Raw genomic sequence first — 13212 nt, forward strand, 5'->3', positions numbered from 1 at the left:
TGGCCAGACCTACACCTTGTTAAATCAATTCCTGCAGCAGAAATGAGTATATGTATATGTGCACATGTGCATATAGATGTGCAGGTTTTGGTTCAATCTCGGAGTTTTCCCCCAAATCCCTAAATCGCAGGTTTGAATCAAGCCCCAGCTGTGGATGCAATCATGGAAACATGCCCACAGGTAACCACAGGTGTTGTTTAAACCAGGTTATCCTCGCCTGGAGAACACAAAAGGCTCGAGCACATGTTGGCTCTGTTTGCGCAGTGGGAATCGGTTGGCTTTGTGACTGGAACCATCGATCACGAGCTGCACATCTTTCTGATGTCGTTTGTCTCCTGTTCAACGCGTGACTGGAACGCGTTCCCGGCGCTGAGCTGGACAGCCAGCAGAGCGACAGCGCGGTGTTTACCCTTGCATGGGATATCTATCACCTTCCTCTGAGTGATGTCGGATCAAAGAGCCACTAAGACAAATGCCAGACGTGGCAGTGGGTTTTTGCTGGGATTGTGTGTGGCTGATCTAAGCTTCGAGCTGTTTTCCCTCATGGGGGAAATCCATTTCTCTTAGTGGCTTGAGGCAAAACCATCTGATTTTTTCTTTCTTCATGTGTTATAAAACAAAGGTATGACTTGGTCTGACATTTACTAGGTTTTACAGACTCTGTGGGTGGATGAAACCCCAGATCTGACAATTTGTTCAGAGGTCATATCTTTACCTGCAACCTCAGAGAAACAAAAAGAAAACCTGAGTTTTAAACTGTAAGAAAAACCTGTTTGTGTAAACAGCAGGTGTGAAAGCTGAATGTTAACCATACAAACAGCTTGAAAGCAGCGGTGTGCGGTGAGGTTCGTGGTCGCTAAGGCACTGACTATTTCAGAATTACATTTAGAAACATGTTTAGTGGTGATGTACTTGAAGCAGACGGATCGACACAGTATTGATCTTTAAAAGCCAAAATATCGCAACGGGATCTTGCTCGCTTCACATCATTGACATGTTCCTCATAGATTTTGAATCCAAGGGTTTCATTGTTATGATATAATAACATTGGATAATTTTTTTGTCAGTGAGAGCTGTATTGACTGAACTAATTGGTAAGAATAATAAATAAATAAATAAATAAATGTCTTCTTTTTGAAGAAAAACAAACTCATCTCTAACTGCCAGCATCCAATGTCCAATGTCAGTTGTTGCAGCACTTAATTATAATGTAGCTTTTCTAAGTAATTCTACCACTCTTTCAAGGTGCCTTTGTTATCGACTTTATTTTACGATAGAACAGTGGTTCTCAAACCCATTTGTCTGACTAGACTGTAAAACAATAACAATACAACATAATGATGGAATGAGTGATAACATTTTTAAGAATCTCATTTTGTAAATAAGTGGAAGGAAACAGTATTGAGTGTGTCCTAAATAAATGCATTTCTATAGTTTCTATCATTTACGACCATTTCTTTCCTGATCCTTATGTTCTAATCAATGTAATTTCTATCATCATTTTGTGTCATTTTGTCTATTTTGTTGTTGTTGGGCTGTTTTTTATTATTCGGTATATTTTCTCTTATTTTGTGTTTTTTTGTGTCTTGTTGGAAATGGTAAATATTTTTCTCTCTAGTGTGTGTTTTTGGTATCATTTTTTGTATTTTGCTGTCGCTTGTTCCTTTTAGAAAGTGTCTATTAGTACGGTTGTCATACGGACAACCCTCGGTGCTATTGGTTTGGTTGCTGAAGTACAAGTACGTAGCGTCTTAGGGTTAGGTTTAGGGTAAGGGTTTGTCTTAGTCCTAGTCCCAGTGGTCGACTAGCGCCTTGCATGGCAGTCCTGTCCCACTGGTGTGTGAATGTGAGAGTGAATGGGTGAATGAGCTGATATGTAAAGCGCTTTGAGACTGCTTCAGTGTGGTGATAAAGCGCTATATAAAATCAAGTCCATTACCATTTACATAAACTGGCCAATGATTGACCTATCACGTGACTTAAACTGGCCAAATAGATGCGCTGCGTACGAATAGAATGTCGGTATGTTGATACGGCAACCGTACAGATAGCCACTGCCTTCTTTTTATTATTCAGTATAGTTTTCTCTTTGTGTGTTTTTGTGTCTTGTTGGTAATCGTAAATGTTTTTCTCTCTAGTGTGTGTGTTTTTGGTATCATTTTGTGTATTTTGCTGTCACTCGTTTTTCGAAAAGGTCTATTTGTACGGCTGCTGAACGGACAACCTCTGGTGCTATTGGTACGGTTACCAAAGTACAAGTACGTAGCGTCTTAGGGTTAGGGTTAAGTTATAACCCAATATTGCAATAATTTTTAGTCTAAGTCACGTGACCTAAGCTGGCCAATGACTGACCTATCACGTGACCTAAGCTGGCCAAATAGGGGCGCTGCGTACGGATAGAATGTCGGTATGTTGATACAGCAACCGTAGAGATAGCCAATGCCTTTTTAGTATGATCATGTTTGAGGTCAGATTTTTTTTACTGCATTTTAGTTGAACTTGTGAAAGTATAGAAACATTTGTTTAAGATTGTGTGTTATTTTCTTTTCTTTTTATAAGTCAGTATATTGTTCTCTGTTTTTTTTTTGTTGTTTTGTGAGATGCTGGTAATATTTAGTATTATTATCCTTTTTAACTAAAAATTAACATTATAAAACTCCACCTTTTCAATGCTTTTATTTGTTAATTTTCCTCTCTCTCTCACCCTAGGACCCCCTGTAGTGCCATCACGTACCCCCATTTGAGAAACACTGCATTAGAACACTTTACTGGCATACTTGAAGGTAAACCATTATTGTTAAACATAATATTGCCTTCACAGATTTGTGATACTTCATCATTTGATGAATCGTGTAGTTTGGCTAGCAGATGTTGTCGTATCTCATATTAATGCTTCACAACTGTAAACCTTGTTCACGTTAATAAAGTATTTGTTTTTCTGGTTCTAAGTACCACTAGCGCCAACCATTTCTCTTGGCAGAACCACACACTACCTAATCCAGATACTTTTTACTGTGGTTTTATGATGATCAGCGAAAAAAAAACAAAACAAAAAAACATAAAAAGTTACAATGACATCATGTCGAATTATGGAAAGCCAGTATGTGATAAAAGGTGTTTAAAAACAATATGTTGGCTACATTCAGACATCCAGCAACTCAGGCTGATTTCAGAGCATCCAGCACAGCTTGTGAGTGATTGCACAATCTAAGGTGAGGCTCTGCAGCTCTTTGCCTCACTGAGTTGTTCATTTCCGTTTTTTAAATCAAAAATACAAAAAATCTGCTATTTTTCCTTAAGAAGGCTTCATAATTGCTACGTTTCTGTGGAAAATGATTAGATCAGTGAACACATGTTCAATTATTTCCTGTTTGAAGTGATTGTCATGTATTAAACAAAAGAAAGTGGCTATTCGTACGATTGCCGTACGGACACCCCCCCGTGCTATTGGTACGTTTACCGAAGTACACGTGCGTAGCGTCTTAGGGTTAGGGTTAGGTTATAACCCGATATCACAACAATTTTTAGGATTATGTTACGGTTAGAGTTAGGTTTACGGTTAGGTTTAGTCTTAGTCACATGACCTAAACTGGCCAATGACTGACCTATCATGTGACCTAAACTGGCCAATGAGGGAAGCTGCGTACGGATAGAATGTCGGTGTGTTGATACGGCAACCGTACGGATAGCCACTGCTTAAACAAAAACCTCTTCAGAGCTAACTCAAACCCCCTCCCAACAATTTTTAACTTCATGTAGAAATCAGTATGTCAATCAGTCATCAGGATTTACAGCTCAGGAACAAATGACTCAACACACATCACAAATAACATAAAAGTTCAGCCACTTTGAATATAAAAGAATACACATATAGGCAGAGGTGAAAGTCACTCAATTACGATACTTGAATTGAGTTGATTTTATGGCTACTTGTAAAGTAATTTGTTACATTTCTACACAAAGCAGGTACTGAGTAAATTATAATTGTGAATAATACAAAAAAACAATCAAACACATCACATTATAACCAGATTTAAACGCAATGCACAGCCCCAAAATAGCATTGGATGCTGGTTATTTTCTGTTTTAGAGTTCATAAATTAAATTTAGCTATACTTGGATCATGAGAATGTGTTTTGTATCAAATTTAATTTATTGGTGTTATGTATTTTATTTTATTTATAATTTTTTTGTACATATTGACAAACCTTTTTTTATATATACAGATTCCTTTGTGGAAAAAAATCAAGTTTTAATTCTGCAAGATCTAGTATTTTCCTTTTTATGTTTATACATGAGGTGTTTACTGTATGCAAGGGAACCGTAGCAAGATTTAATACCAAAAAATAAATGTGGGGGCTTAAAATAATTAGCAAGTTTTAATTTGAGTGCTATTTAATTGAGCTAAATTTCACTTGCACTTCAGTATTTCATGTATGATTTACTTGCACTTGAGTACAAGTAACTGTCCTTCCACTTGAGTAGGATATATCAGTACTCTACACCTCTGCATATTGGGTCATTGGAACCACAGCTGGAGTTACATAGGATCACATGCTATTAATCAATCAATTAATCGGACGTTAAATGAAAATTAACTCGATATATTGCTATATGCATGCCTATTTGGCGGCGCGCTTGTCGGCAGCGGAGGCTAGTGTTAGCAACGGATATTAAACAGCAGATAACTCAGTCAGTTCTAACAATTTCTCAGTGAACTTGTAGCGTAATTACTCTAAAATAATATACCACCGCCATGCAATCTAAGATTTAGGTAAATCAAACAGTTATAGTCCGGTAGATGCGGCAACTCTGGACCTACGACGTAGCTTCGGATTGCTATGCTAAGCGGTGTGATCGGAAGCAGAAGCAGGGATGCCGAGCGGGGCTGGCAACCACTTCCTCGTCTTTCGCCTCCAAACAGGCTGGATGATAAGAGGGTTCACCCTCAGCACCTGAGCATGTTTGTTCCATAGCAGAATGAACGGAGTAAACTATTTGGTCCATTCTGTATGGTTTAAGACTGAATGAAAACGGAACAGAATGAAACAGGGGGAGGCGGGGCTGCTAGTATTTTTGTTTACAATGGTTAAAACTGGATTGAAGTGTTACCTGTTAAGGAATGTGCAACTATATACCTCTGTGCCTCAATGTTTAATATATATTGCAAGTGCAAATTTGTTTGTTGAGAGAGACTTGATAAAACATTTTATTTGGTTACTGCATTGTGCTAATACTCTATGGTCTCTAATAGAACCCACACTCACAGATATGAGAACACCCCTTCCCTCTACAGTAGTGGATGTGCAGTTAAAAAAAAAAACAAAAAAAATGTTCTGCAGCAGGGGGCTTGCCCCTCTATTTGAGAAGGGCGGGGACAAACACATGTCCCTTCAAAGTGGTGCCTTACAAAATTAGACAATATTGGACCCTGCAAAGTGGTTTGTATTCCAATATTTATTCTGTACATATTTAAGTTTGTGATGGTTTCAAATGGTTTTATTAACATTTGTTTTTGTTTTACAATTATTTGTACTACAATTATTAATATGTACCTTTTCAAATTAATTTAATTGTAATTTATATTTCTCTCCTCAACCACTTGAGCCAGTGTGTCAGATTTCTAAGTAAGTTGGAAATATGTGTACTCATTTTCATACTACAATAACTCAGATATACTGATACCTATAAGAACAGAAGTCCTTTATTAGTCCCACAGGGGGACATTTACAGAGTTTCAGCAGCAGACAAATAGGGCCTGTACATTTTGCAAGAAAGGAAATTGCACAATAAAAACAATAAAACAGAATATATACATATACAAGTATACAAAAACTATAAAAAACAGGATGCATACATATACACACTAAACTAGCTGACTGTTGTAAATGGATTGGCTTCCAATGATCTGACTGTACACACTGACAGCTGCAGGCAGGTGTAAAAATCTGCCACTGAGGGAGCTGTGCAGTGCTGTCAGAGTGTCCTGGAGGGGGTGGTCAGGGTTGTTCGGCATGCATGACAGCTTATCTGCCATCCGCTTGTCCCCCACTGTCTCTACGGTGTCCAGGGAGAATGTTATCTTTCAAAAGAGACCACCCTTCTGCGTGTGCACCAAAGGGTTCAAACACAGTTATCATTTCAATTTGGGAATGTCTTGGACACGCATTTTTTTTTTCTTCTTTTATCCAGAAATCTGGGTGGACCTTAAGAGGTTAAAGAGTTACATCAAGTGTCTGTTCATGCTGCTGCAGCATTTACCTGGAGTTGTGTGTTACTGTGCTTGAGTGTGAAACATGGAGATAAAAAAATGGTTTTACTCCTAGCACCTTGCTTGCTTGTTTCATCTATAGAAATAAAGTACTGTAAATCATTGTACAAGTGCTTCACAACTTGGTGTTGTATTCTATTCCATGTGTGATCAAATATAAAGGGTGAGCAAAGTAATATCTAAAAGTCTGCTGAAGTTTTGAGTAAATTTCTTCAAGACTCAATAACAAAGTGCTTTCTATTCTAAGAGTTTGGGACCCAACATTCGAAGCCAAAATATACAGTAATTATATATATTTTTTTGATTTTTCTAAATCTAGTTTGAAGGCATTTAGGCATGTTAGGGTTTTAGTGATTGTATGGCTGTTCGGGATCAGAAAGGTTTATCTGGTATATATATGAATCTTTTTTTATTAGGAATCTGTTCATTCTTATGTACGGTCTGCGCTCTTCCAAAAAATCTTATTATGGAGGTTTATGACTCTCTGTGATTTCCCAACTCTCATTTCATCCAATATGGCTCTTATTTTCATCCTGTTTTGTTCTTCATCCTGATGCCAGGGAGCACAAAATTGCTCTCTGATATAATCTGCAACAGGATGTGACATTTAATAGCCAGTGTGTGAGTGTGCTTATATTGTATGCATATGCCCATTGGTGCCAGTATGGAAGTCTATTTACACAGAATTCCTTGGATGGAGTTCATTTATTGTCTTTCTTCACACATGCATTGTTGTATTATCAGGGTCTTGTTTTTTGTGTCCTATTCCACCCACATAGAGTTTTATTATATTTATGCTTCCTGTGTGAATATGTGCTTGGTTTTTGGGTAGAGTCCGAATTGCGTTGACTAGAGCCAAAACGCACAATTTTCAGGCCCAAAAAAAAAGTGTTCATTTTGTCCAAAATGTGGTATACGATTTTAAAAGTGCTCGGATTGGGCCAAACGGTATCAACGGAAAGGTCTGGTCCCCCCGAGTCCGAGTATGTGCTTGGTTTTTGGGTAAAGTCTGAATTGCGCCGGCGAGAGCCATTTACGGGAGGAAAAAAAAGTGTTCATTTTGTCTAAAATGTGGTATCAGCAGACAGGTTTTAATCCCGAGTCCGAATACGGGCTCAATTTTTGGATAGAGTCCCAAAAAAGGCCCACTGGAGGTCCCGGAAGGTCGTGTGTTTTCCTCTCCCAGGGGTAACCTTGGTCAATGGATGGAATTACAATCCGCCTTGAACACGGAGTATTTTATTTTGAAAATCATCTGGATATATTATACTGTGTCTATGCACTACTTCCTGCCCCCACGGGCTGATTTTTTCAGACCCACATTGTGTTTTTTTTTTGTTTATTTTGTTTTTTAAAGTAAAAGCATAAACATTTGAAATCTAGCATTATTTGCACCCTTTTAATTCATCTATTCATGTGTATAACACAAGTCCAAATAATGTATATATGTATATTGGATGTTTAAGTTTTAGAGGAGGGTTTTTTTTTTTTTGCCAACAGTGACAAAGACAGCATTGTTGTCTGTAACAAATCCTTCTGCTTACAATGTTGAGTTGGGAACAAATTGGTAAAAAAGTCTTTTTGAGTGCCCACTTTTTAAAAAAAAAAGATTTTTAGTGAACATGTCAGTCAAAGTCAAACAACAGATTATAATAATACCATCTCATCAGCCTGGTGGCCTTGAGACAACACTCTTTAACTGTTTAACACTGTTGTGCTTTTAAAATTGACTTCCATGGTCTTGTCTTGGTCTCGACTCCCAAAAGTCTTAATCTCGGATAGTGTGGCCTTGAGTTCAACTTCAGTATCTACTGTGTTATTGAATCATACCAATGGTGGACGCCGGCTTTACACACTTGGGCGGATCAGACTGTTATTTTGTTGCCGTGTTTTAATGTTCTAATATACTTTAGCATTATTTGCCATATAATGTAGTAGGGATAGACATGACTTTAAACACCATCGGGATGCACTGTTATGTACAAAGGAATGAAAATATGGAACTTTCTGACACCAGTCATTACTCATCTGACAAGTAAAATACAGCTTTTAAAAAGATTACAGAACAACCAGTCTCAATCCAAATATTTCTAATTACATGATCATCAATGAGAAATGTTCATAGAAATGTGTTTCTCATTTTGTGGACTTGCCATTATTCACCATCTGGAGCTACATTGAATAATTTATAGACTTTCTTTTAAGATACATTGTAAATGTTCTTTGTTGTTGGTAGGTTTATTGCTGTTGACTCAGTGTTAATTATTTTTTTTATATTATTTAGATTTGTGTATGTTTTATTGTGTTTTGTTCAAATTAACCATGTTGAATGGACCCTAGGAAGAGTAGTTATTACCATGTGGTAATAACTAATGGGGATTCAAATAAATAAATACAATAAATTAGCTAACAGAGAGTTGATACCAATCTTCACGCCTTTTCCATTGGTGGTGATGTTGTGCACTTTGTATTTAAATATCTCGTTTGAGAAAACAGTTGCTGAAAATCAATTTTTGTCCCAACATGCTTAGATTACCATGTCTATTAATCACCTGCTTGTTTTCCAGTTACTGAAACCCCAATTTAAAGCTAATAGGGACATCCTACTGCATAACCCATGTTTATTATTGCGCCTTGCATCATGTGGGGTATTTGTAAAGTGGCATGATGTATTGACTGGTAAAACATCCTAAGATACCAGTGTGTAGCAATCTACTCGATCAGATACAGTGTCATGTCTGCACAGTGTGAAACCCTGTGTGGTGTATCGAATGCTGAGGGGACATTGATGAAGGAGATATTGATCCTAACATCTGTCTATTATTAGCTCTGTGAGCAAATAGATGAACTTCAGGTGTTGCCATGGTTCATTTTTCAACTGTTTTCAAAATTTTCATTCGAATGATTAAAATTAAAAATAAATAATGAGTTTTTCCCCTCTGTGGACATTTCACTTTAGGTTGACGGTGCTTTTGGAAAAAAAAAAAAATAAAATAAAGCTTTAGCGCAGCTGTAAAACCTATTTGTGTGTTTTCTATTGGCTCCTGTATCTCTGTCAGTGAGAGGTGATCTCGAAAGGCCCTAAAATAATATGATTTTGTTATTTTTTCAGCTGTGGGCGTTTGAGAAAACCATGTTGCTCTTGTGAGTCTACTGTGTTTTGCAGGTGATATATGTGTGGAGCGGGCCTTCCCAAATGGATTAATACCATAACCAGTTCCAGATGGTTGCAACATCTTGTTCCCTTTCCTGCAACGGTTTTAATGCTTTATTGATTGCAGTTGTCCAGGGAACTCAACCTGCACTGTTTATTCCTTCCACACACAACCAACACACATCTTCACTATCCATAGAATTCATTTTACACAGCATTTCAGATAAGTTAGGACTACAAAAAGATGATTCGGTATGCCTATCATACATACAGTAGGTGGATGTATCAAGAATGGAGGAAAGAAAAATCAACACTTAAGTGTTTCAAATTTGTCATGTTTCATGCTAATAATCATAGACACACTTCTTGTTGTCATGTTTAAGCAGTGACGTGCAGTCAGGGTAGGCAAGGTAAGCAGTGCCTACCCAAGGGTGAATTGATATTTTTATTATTTGTTGTAATGATAACATAATTATAAATTATTTCTTTTTCAATTTTCGATAGCCTACAGTACCCATAAGTTTGAAAGTGCCAGCATTTTGTGCTTTTCAAAGCCTAAATGACTAAACAGCGCTATTTTCTGGTACGACAGAGACGCTGCACAGTCTCACTCCGCTGTAAGGCAGGAGGAGGCCACACCCCCTCCCAAAAGCACGTTGCTGCTGTGCCTCTGTTTCCATAGCGTGTTTTTATGTGTTTGTGCATGCGCAGTCAGTTCCCAAGATGAAAACCATTTACGTGAAAAGGCAGCTCTCTACGCAGCCTTTGGACGTAACCGTGCTATGCTAAATGCTATACGTACGTTTAGAGTGCATTAGTGAATTGATCCAATGTGGCCTGCTAAGTTCCCTAGCTAGTGGGCGGGATAACACTACAGGCAGGATGACAGTGCTAGAGACAATAGGGATACTTTCTTTTGAGGAACAACTACAGCTTTTAAAAGATGGGAGTCCAACACCTGAGCTACCAGACCTTCAGCAAAGGTAAGGTCAGAAAATTGTTTGTACTTTCCACAGTGAATGGAAAGATTGGCTTTGTGGATGCTCCTCACTGAGGCTGTTCTGAATTGTTGTTGTTGTCATTTTCTTCGTATTTCTGTGTTTTCAACACAAACAACAAATGCGCTGCCATGTCTTGAGATATATCTTGTTGGGAGAGTATGGAGGCTGCTACTAAGTAATTGTTTATGTTTCTTTAAGTGTTTTACAATGTTGATTTTGTTTGATTAACACTTGCCAGCAGAAGCATATGGAATTGTCATTGGTTGTCTCGATTTGCAAAGCCCTGCCTACCCAACCCTAGTGCCCACGGCATGCCACTGCGTTTAAGAGTTGTGGATGAGGACCTAAGCGGAGAGACAGAATCAGGCAGTCGTAGCGTACAAAATAAGAGTCCATGTTTAATGTACAAACAAACAAAACCCAAAATGGGTACAAGGACACTGTGCAGCATGGTAGAAAATGCAGCAGCACATGAGGAGGGTAACATTCTCAACAATCCAGCAATCATTCTGTGTCCAAGTACTCAGCTAAATAGTGAGGGAGGCTTGATTGGGAACGAGCCTCACTTGGGTGCAAAACATGAGGCAACTAATCACTCACAACCCAAACACACTGACATCACTGGGAGGAGGAGACACGAGCAGGAATAACTGGAGACACAAAGACAGGAGTAAACACATGAAACTAGAATAAACAGACTCTAAAAGAGTAAAACTAAAACTAAAAGAGGACCACAAAGGTTAATAACAACAAAAACCAAACAGAACCTGACACTTGTGTCTTAAAAGAGACATACGAGGAGTTTGCGGGGGCAGGGGGTGACATTGCCCCCCCCCCCCCCCCCCCCTCGTGGTCAAAAGGTTTCATTACAGTTTTCCCAAATTCATTTGAAAAAATACAATTCTTAATATAATGTACATAATTTACAAATATTTAAAATGCCAAAAAACACAGTGACTAGGAAATGAGAAAAATGGTGATGTAAAATTCAAAAGTTTGCAAAATACAATCAAGTAAAAAAGTTTTAAAGGACAGCGGCAGCCAATGACATTCGACCCTCCCGTAGTAGCTCAGAGTTTGTTTACAACAAGGGTGCTCTGTACATTCATGAGTCTGTTGTATGTAGTGATGCAATGACAAAACAAGCGTCAGGAACAGAAAACGAGCAAACCCCGCACTCAGTGCGCGCTTGAGATGTGGTGATAATCTAGTCAATTTCATTCCTTATTTGTGAAGCGAAACTCGAGACTTTTATATATTTAGGGCTCTTTTCTCCCATGCGCATAAGTCCAAAAAGCCACACAGCTACGCTGTTTTTGGCTACGTGCTATTCTCCCCTTCTACTTAAGTTAGTTGCTGCACACCTTCATCCCAGTTACGCACTGTGGGTGGAGCTGCCCTGAAATGTGGGTGTTCCCATTCAAATCTGGCTTGACGTGCATTATCTGGTGTGCATAAGTTGTTTTCCTCTTACGCGCTTCTAACCCTAGAATAAGTGTAGTGCCCCTAACGTGAAACATTATATTGCACTGGAAATATAGACTTAGTTACATTTGAAGCCACACAGACTCGTGTGTTGTGCAGCAGCAGCTGTGATCACTCAGCTGCTGCTGCGCGATTAATTAAAACTCTGACAGACACAAACTTCTGTCCACGTTGGTCACAGTGATTCAACTATTTTCATACTATGTCCAACGTAAAGTCACAGTTTGATCCACTACAGAGTGAAACAAGCTGTCATATGCAGATGAGGATCGACCAGAAACTGTTAATGAGGCCATACCTGTCAAGTAACCCGTTTTTACCCCTCTTTCCCGCCATCTTCCCGTATTAGTATTTTCCCGTAAATATCCCGTATTTTAATGTGATAATAATTCAATGCCTTACTAAACTGAATGCCATCACTAGCCTCGCGAGAACTAACACTTGAAATAGCCTGAGTAACAGTTCACGCGATATTATTGCCGACAGCGGTAACAAACCCAGAAACAACTCAGAACAGAGATGATGAATGAAGACGTTCTGGTGAAAAAAGAACTGGTGTAAATACGTTGGAAACTGGAACAGAAAGTTTATCTTCATAAAGACCATCAGGATGTGACACAGTGACACGTTCTGTTAGATTAATAACTGAAATTTAAAACGTCTACTACGGGGGAAGGAATGACGTAAGTCACCATGAAAAATCATCCAATCACAAGCTCCACAAATATACACTGCTTTATAAAGTGTTAAGAAATGCAAAGTCTGTAATAAATGTGTCTAATAAGTCATTAGTGAACACCAGAGAATCACATGAGTGAGCATGAGAAATTAAAATAAAATGTTTAATGAAAATAAAATGTTAATGTCTAATTTTAAGACAAGCAACGTGAAATTAACAGTAAACGTGTTGACTTGTTTATGAATAAACACACGCTTAATATATCCATTTATGTTTTAATTTAGGCTGTATTATGATTTAGGAATTAGGGCTGGGCGATATATCGAGATTCAAGATGTAACGAGTTTTCTCTTATATATTATAGTTTATTTTGTGTCAAAATACTAGTTTTAAGAGTCACTGCTTTTGCTTCTCAGAACAGAGTCCTAACTCAGAGCTTCCCCATATTACAGATTACATATCACTCACACATGCTGTCCCTTACAGGAGAAAAAAAACAAAAGTGGCACATATTGATCAGCTGTTTGTAAATGTGCCTGTGTAGCATTTTGGATCAGCAAATTTAACCCAGAATTCTCTTTCTTATCAGACTTCATTCGAAATAAAATTATTGAGATTTTTA

Source organism: Gouania willdenowi, chromosome 11 (assembly GCF_900634775.1).
Source record: "Gouania willdenowi chromosome 11, fGouWil2.1, whole genome shotgun sequence".
Lineage (NCBI taxonomy): Eukaryota > Metazoa > Chordata > Actinopteri > Blenniiformes > Gobiesocidae > Gouania > Gouania willdenowi.